The sequence below is a fragment of the Arachis ipaensis genome, chromosome B08 (genome assembly GCF_000816755.2).
Source record: "Arachis ipaensis cultivar K30076 chromosome B08, Araip1.1, whole genome shotgun sequence".
Taxonomy (NCBI): Eukaryota; Viridiplantae; Streptophyta; class Magnoliopsida; order Fabales; family Fabaceae; genus Arachis; species Arachis ipaensis.
Window position 1 is genome coordinate 32,559,309 of NC_029792.2, and position 7,732 is coordinate 32,567,040.

Consider the following 7,732-nt stretch of genomic DNA (forward strand, 5'->3'; position numbering starts at 1 on the left):
TCTAGCTCTGTCTCTTACAGCAAAAGGGAAAAGCATGAGCTTGTAGACTTCAGGATCTACTCCATTAGTCTTAACAGTATCATAGATCTGCAAAAATTTAGTTAAGAACTAAAAAGGATCTTCAGATGGAAGTCCATGAAACTTGCAGTTCTGCTGCATCAGAGAAACTAATTGAGGTTTCAGCTCAAAGTTGTTTGCTCCAATGGTAGGGATGGAGATGCTTCTTCCATGTAAATTGGAATTAGGTGCAGTAAAGTCACCAAGCATCCTCCTTGCATTATTATTATTTTCGGCTGCCGTTTCCTCTTCCTGTTCGAAAATTTCTGAAAGGTGCTTGCTGGACTGTTGTAATTTAGCTACTCTTAGTTTCCTCTTCAGAGTCCTTTCAGGTTCTGGATCTGCTTCAACAAGAATATTCTTGTCCTTGCTCCTACTCATATGAAAAAGAGGGAACAGAAAAATAATAATAATAGGGATCCTTTTTACCTAGGTATAGAGGTTCCCTTATGTGAGTAGAAGAAAAGAAGAAGAGAAAATCTGAACTCAGAGAGAGAGAGGGTTCAGATTTTTGGAGAGTGACGGAGAGATGTTAGTAGATGAATAAATAAACAGAAGGAGATGAGAGAGAAGGATTTTCGAAAATTATTTTTGAAAAATGGTTAGTGATTTTCGAAAATTAAAAGAAGAAACAAATTAAAATTGAATTTTGAAACAATTAGTTAATTAAAAAGAATTTTTTTTGAAAAAGAGGGAGATATTTTTGAAAATTAGAGAGAGAGAGTTAGTTAGATAGTTTTGAAAAAGATAAGAAACAAACAAAAAGTTAGTTAGTTAGTTGAAACAAATTTTGAAAATCAATTTTTGAAAAGATAAGAAGATAATAAGTTAGAAAAGATATTTTAAAATCAAATTTTTGAAAAAGATAAGATAAGAAGATATTTTTGAAAAGATATGATTGAAATTAGTTTTTGAAAAAGATTTGATTTTTAAAATCACAATTAATGACTTGATTCACAAGAAATCACAAGATATGATTCTAGAACTCAAAGTTTGAATCTTTCTTAACAAGTAAGTAATAAACTTGAAATTTTTGAATCAAAACATTAATTGATGATGATATTTTCGAAAATTATGAGATAAAATTAAGAAAAAGATTTTTGAAAAATATTTTTATAATTTTCGAAAATAAATAAGAAAAAATGAAAAAGATTTGATTTTTGAAAAAGATTTTGAAAAAGATAAGATTTTTAAATTGAAAATTTGATTTGACTCATAAAAACAACTAGATTTTAAAATTTTTTTGAAAAAGTCAATCCAAATTTTCGAAATTTATGAGAGAAAAAAGGGGAAGATATAAATTTTTTTTATTTTTGAATTTTTAAATGATGAGAGAGAAAAACATGAAAATGATGCAATGCATGAAAGTTTTGGATCAAAATATGTGATGAATGCAAGAACACTATGAATGTCAAGATGAACACCAAGAACACTTTGAAGATCAAGATGAACACCAAGAACTTATTTTTGAAAAATTTTCAATGCAAAGAAAACATGCAAGACACCAAACTTAGAAATCTTTCATGTTCAAATACTATGAATGCAAAAATGCACATGAAAAACAAGAAAAGACACAAAACAAGAAAACATCAAGATCAAACAAGAAGATTTACCAAGAACAACTTGAAGATCATGAAGAACACCATGAATGCATGATTTTTTCGAAAAAATGCAAGATGAACATGCAATTGACACCAAACTTAAAATCTGACTCAAGACTTAAACAAGAAATACAAAATATTTTTGATTTTTATGATTTTATTAATTTTTTTGGATTTTTGTATATTATTTTCGAAAAACATGTAGGAAAAAGAAAATAAGAAATCCAAAATCTTTAAGAAGAATTCCAGGAATCTTTCAATATTAGCCCAAAGCTCCAATCAAAGGGTTAGACATGGCTTAATAGCCAGCCAAGCTTTAGCAGTACAAGCAATTCTCTAACATGTGGAGGCCTCAGTCCAAATAAATTTAGACATGGCTTTACAGCCAGTCAGGCTTCAACATACTTCATGAAACACTAGAATTCATTCTTAAAAAATTTTAGAATAATTTTCGAAAACAGATGAGAAATTTTTGAAAGATTTTTTTTTTGAAAAATTTTTTGAAAATAAAACAAAAAGAAAATTACCTAACCTGAGCAACAAGATGAACCGTCAATTGTCCAAACTCGAACAATCCCCGGCAACGGCGCCAAAAATTTAGTGCACGAAATTGTGATCTCAGGCAACGGCGCCAAAAACTCTGTACGCACGTCTTAATAAATCGTTTTTCATTCACAACTTCAATACAACTAACCAGCAAGTGCACTGGGTCGTCCAAGTAGTAAACCTTACGTGAATAAGGGTCGATCCCACGGAGATTGTTGGTATGAAGCAAGCTATGGTCATCTTGTAAATCTCAGTCAGGCGGATATAAAATAGTTATGGAGTTTTCGAAAATAAATAATAAATAGACAGAAAATAAAGATAGAAATATTTATGTATATCATTGGTGAGAATTTCAGATAAAGGTCTAGAGATGCTTTCGTCCCTCTGAACTTCTGCTTTTCTGCTGTCTTCATCCAACCAGTCCTACTTCTTTCCATGGCTGGCTTTATGTAAGGACATCACCATTGTCAATGGCTACTTTTCATCCTCTCTGGAAAATGGTCTGATGCGCTGTCACTGCATGGCTAATCATCTGGAGGCATCACCGTGGTCAATGGCTGCATCCTATCCTCTTGTGAAAATGGTCCAAATACTCTGTCACAGCACGGCTAATCATCTGAGGTTCTCGATCATACTGGAATAGGATTCACCCTCCTTTTGCGTCTGGCACTATGCCCAGCACTCACGAGTTTGAAGTTCGTCACAGTCATTCAATCCCAGAATCCTACTCGGAATACCACAGACAAGGTTTAGACTTTCCGGACTCTCATGAATGCCGCCATCAATCTAGCTTATACCACGAAGATTCTGATTAAGAGATCCAAGAGATAATCATCCAATCTAAGGTGGAACGGAAGTGGTTCTTAGGCACGCGTTCGTGGGAAAATGATGATGATTGTCACGTTCATCACATTCATATTGAAGTGCGAATGAATATCTTAGAAGCGGAATAAGTTGAATTGAATAGAAAAACAGTAGTACTTTGCATTAATTCATGAGGAACATCAGAGCTCCACACCTTAATCTATGGAGTGTAGAAACTCTACCGTTAAAAATACATAAGTGAAAGATTCAGGCATGGCCGAATGGCCAGCCCCCAAACGTGATCAATAGATCAAAATATGATCGTAAGATCTTCCAAAGATGTCTAATATGATAGTAAAAAGTCCTATTTATACTAAACTAGTTACTAGGGTTTACAGAAGTAAGTAATTGATGCATAAATCCACTTCCGGGGCCCACTTGGTGTGTGCTTGGGATGAGCTTGAATGTTACACGTGCAGAGGCTCTTTCTGGAGTTGAACGCCAGGTTGTAACGTGTTTCTGGCGTTCAACTCTGGTTCGTAACGTGTTTCTGGCGTTTAACTCCAGATTTCAGCATAGAACTGGCGTTCAAGGCCCTTTTGCGTCGTCTAAACTCGGCCAAAGTATGAACTATTATATATTTCTGGAAAGCCCTGGATGTCTACTTTCCAACGCAATTGGAAGCGCACCATTTTGAGTTCTGTAGCTCCAAAAAATCCACTTTGAGTGCAGGGAGGTCAGAATCCAACAGCATCAGCAGTCCTTCTTCAACCTTTAAATCTGATTTTTGCTCAGGTCCCTCAATTTCAGCCAGAAAATACCTGAAATCACAGAAAAATACACAAACTCATAGTAAACTCTAGAAATGTGAATTTAACATAAAAACTAATGAAAACATCCCTAAAAGTAACTAGATCCTACTAAAAACATACTGAAAACAATGCTAAAAAGCGTATAAATTATCCGCTCATCACCACGCGACGCGACCGCATCAGCGACGCATCCGCATCACAAGGAGAGGGGAAAAAATAAAAACGAATAGAGAGTCACGCTGGAGCGTGGCTGGAGGCATGCCAGTGGCACAAATCGGCCCACGCGACCGCGTCGCTGACGCGTCCGCGTCGTATGGGCATAATGGCCTCCCACGCGACCGCATGACCCACGCGGCCGCGTGCCCTGATTTTAGACGTAAAAAGGGTGCACAACAAATTATTGTGCGAGAGTAGTGCTGGATTGGTGCTGAACGCACACTTCTACCCACGCGGACGCATGGCCCACGCGTCCGCGTCGTTCCCTTCTGAGGCCCACTCACGCGATCGCATGCCTCACGCGATCGCGTCACCCCAAATTTGGCAAATATATCAATTCGAACAGAGAGTTGTGCAAGCGCGAGGCTGCACTCGCTCCAGAAGCACAACATGGGTCACGCGACCGTGTGACCGACGCGACCGCGTTACCTGCACTAAAGTGCAATCGCGCGAACGCGTGCCCCAAGCGGCCGCGACGCCTGCGCCGCACAGCTCAAGCTTAATTGCCAAAGTATCTTATCTTCCTCCTCTCCAAATCCTAATTTCTCTTTTCCCTCCTTATTTCTTCCTTCTCCCTTCTTCCTTCTATCTCACCTTTCACTCTCTTTCTTTCACCTCCATTAACAAGGTTTTATTTTCTTCTTCCCTCTTTCCTTTTCTATCGTTCTTCTTATTTTATATGTTATTTTCTTTTATTTTCTTTTTCTTTTCATTATTCATATTTTCCTTCTTCTTCTTTCCTTTTTTACATGGTGTTAAAATTTTATTTGAGTCATTATTCCTCATTATATGCTTGTGGATTGTTGCAAATTGTTTGGCAATGATATATTATTTTCTTTAAAGGGTTGCTTGCATGTTCACTTTAATACTTTTTATACCTTATTCACCATGCATGCTATGTGTTTGTGAAAAAGCCCATATGGCATTATGCACTTCTCTATGTTATTCTACTATTCAATGCTGCTTTTCATAAACTCCCTTTACTATTGTATTAATTAAAATTAATTGTCAATACAAACGTGATAGTTTGCTACAACGTGATGCTTGATCTATGCTACTCATGCCCTTTGCCGGCATGCCAATAAACACCTTGCATTCACTTGTCATTATATGCACTAGCTATTTTCCATTGATAACTTTTCACATGTACTCATGAGCGTGTGTTAATGTCAGTTACCTCTTAATGTGCACCCATCACCACCTTTTCCATTCTCTTTCTTTCTATATATCTCTTTGAATTTAATTTACTCTCTCTTCCCTTTTTCAGGATAGCCACCAAGAAAGGAAAAGAGAAAGCTACTCCCAAACCCCCAGCAAGAAGAGGAACTAAAAGAGCACTAGTGGCAGAGCCTTCTTCAACTGCAGTCAAGCCTTCAACAAAAAGAGTTAAGAGGAGATGTTCCCCATCCTGGCTGAACAGAGCTACAACAACGAACACCTTCTTATCCTCCCGCCCAATATTGCTACTTTTGTTGAGCCGCAAATTGAACGAAGACATTGGGGTTTCCTACAGAGACAACCAAGGCAGGTCAATCTTTCTTGGGTAGTCGAGTTCTACTCTAACTTCTACCTGCCTACCTTGCAGTCTGTCTTTGTCCGTCAAAAGCAAGTCCCCATTACAGAAGAGGCCATTCAAAAAGCTTTAAGTCTTCCCCCTATTCCAGAAGGATTGGACGCCTTTCAAGAAGCCGCACTCAAGCACCAGATGTACCAATTTGACTGGGAAGCTGTTCTCAGCGTTATCGCACTACCTGGCAGCCGTTGGATCTACGGATACCATCATACCCGCCCTAAGGGAATATCGGCTTCAGCACTTACCTTGGAGGCTCACGTATGGGCACAGATCATGTCCCATTACGTCTTTCCGAGCACTCACGAGTCCTCCTTCACTGCGGACATGGCCGTTCTACTATGGTGCATCCTTACAGACCAGCCTCTAAACCTACCAAGACACATCCGGAATGCCATGGGACACTTGCAAATCACGGCAACTTACCTTTTCCCGCCTTGATCTCAGATCTTGTCTTAGCAGCCAGAGTCTCCTACAGAGCTGGGGACACCAAAGCCATGCTTCCACGGGATGATCAGTATGTCCCTAACGGGAAATACCTCCGACCTCCAGCAACCACTACAAGACTTCCTACTGCACCGGTTGAAGATACTCCTTCTTCAACACCACAAGCACCTACAACAGACGCACTGCTCCAGTAGATAATCGAAAGGTTGGATCGGCAAGAACAAAAAGCGAAGTTAAGAGAGCGCCGTAACGAGCGCCGATTCAAACACCTCAAGGAGCTACTCAAGGGACATTTCAAGGACTCAGACACCCCGGACTCCACTTCCTTTACCAGCACCGAGAGCCATGATGGTCCTGACTGTGGAGATACTACTACCAGCCCACCCCTGTTCCTAACAGATGGCACCGAGGACGGTGCAAAGCCTTAAGTGTGGGGAGGTCGGTCAGTACCTGACTTCCGGAGGTAATTTCTCTTCCCTAGCACCTATAAATTAGGATATTTTAGTTAGATTTTCTTTCTTTTATAGACTAGGATAAATTGCATAGTAATAGGTTAGTTGCATGCATGCTCTACTTGATTGAAAAGACACTAAGTTTCTTCTAAGACTCTATCTTTGGAACAAAATTTCACTAATTTTTAAAATTTTCTATGATAAATCTGCTTGAAGTTGTATTTGGAACATTATTTTTGAGCTAAAGAACACACAACCTGTGAAGATTTGAGCCTTTATGCATGGTTACATTATTTAACCATAAATATTTTATTCTTGTGTGTTTACTACTCTATGATTGTAATCTATATTTTGTTTCATCCTATATGTCCAATATTTATTATATTTGTATGTTTGCATATGATTGAGACCATTTTTTGTTTAAACTCACTTATCCAAATTAAGCCTACCCTTTTCAATTACCTTTGTTAACCACTTTGAGCCTTTAAATCCCGTTTGTTCTATATTTCACCACATTACTAGCCTTAAGCGGAAAAACAATTGTATATCCCAAATTGAATCTTTGGTTAGCTTAAGATAGAATTGTGTGTGCTAGTTAAATATGAGAAACTGTGGAAACAAAAGTTATTAACGGAATGTGTCATGATAATACAATGGGAATTTGGATACCTACTCATAAGAAACTATAAAAATTAAAAATCTATGTGCATTGATAAGCTATGTTTATTTTTATGTCTATAAAAAAAATCAATAAATAAATAAGGGGACAAAATCACCCCAATGCTGAATTAAGAATTCAAAGATCAATGCACATATGATAAAATTAAAATAAAAAGTCGATACATGAGTATGGAATGTAAAAGGGAATTCCGGGTAGCTAGGTATGAATTCTAAGGTTACACTAAATATATATAGGTTGGGTTAAAGCTTGGGTTAATTAAAGATTCAATTTATAAGCTCACTTAACCATATATGTATCCTTACCCCTACCTTGGCCCCATTACAACCTTGAAAAAACCTCTTGATGTTTGCATTGGTATATTAACTATTGTTGATTGGTTAGGAGAAGAACAAAAGTTAGAGAGCATGATTAGAGAAGGATAGAGTGATTACCCTATACACTAGAGAGATTAGAGCGTACATACATCATCAGTGAGGGTTCAATGCTTGAATTTCCATGTTCCCTGCTTTCATGAGCTATCTTCTTGCACTTTTATCTGTCTTACT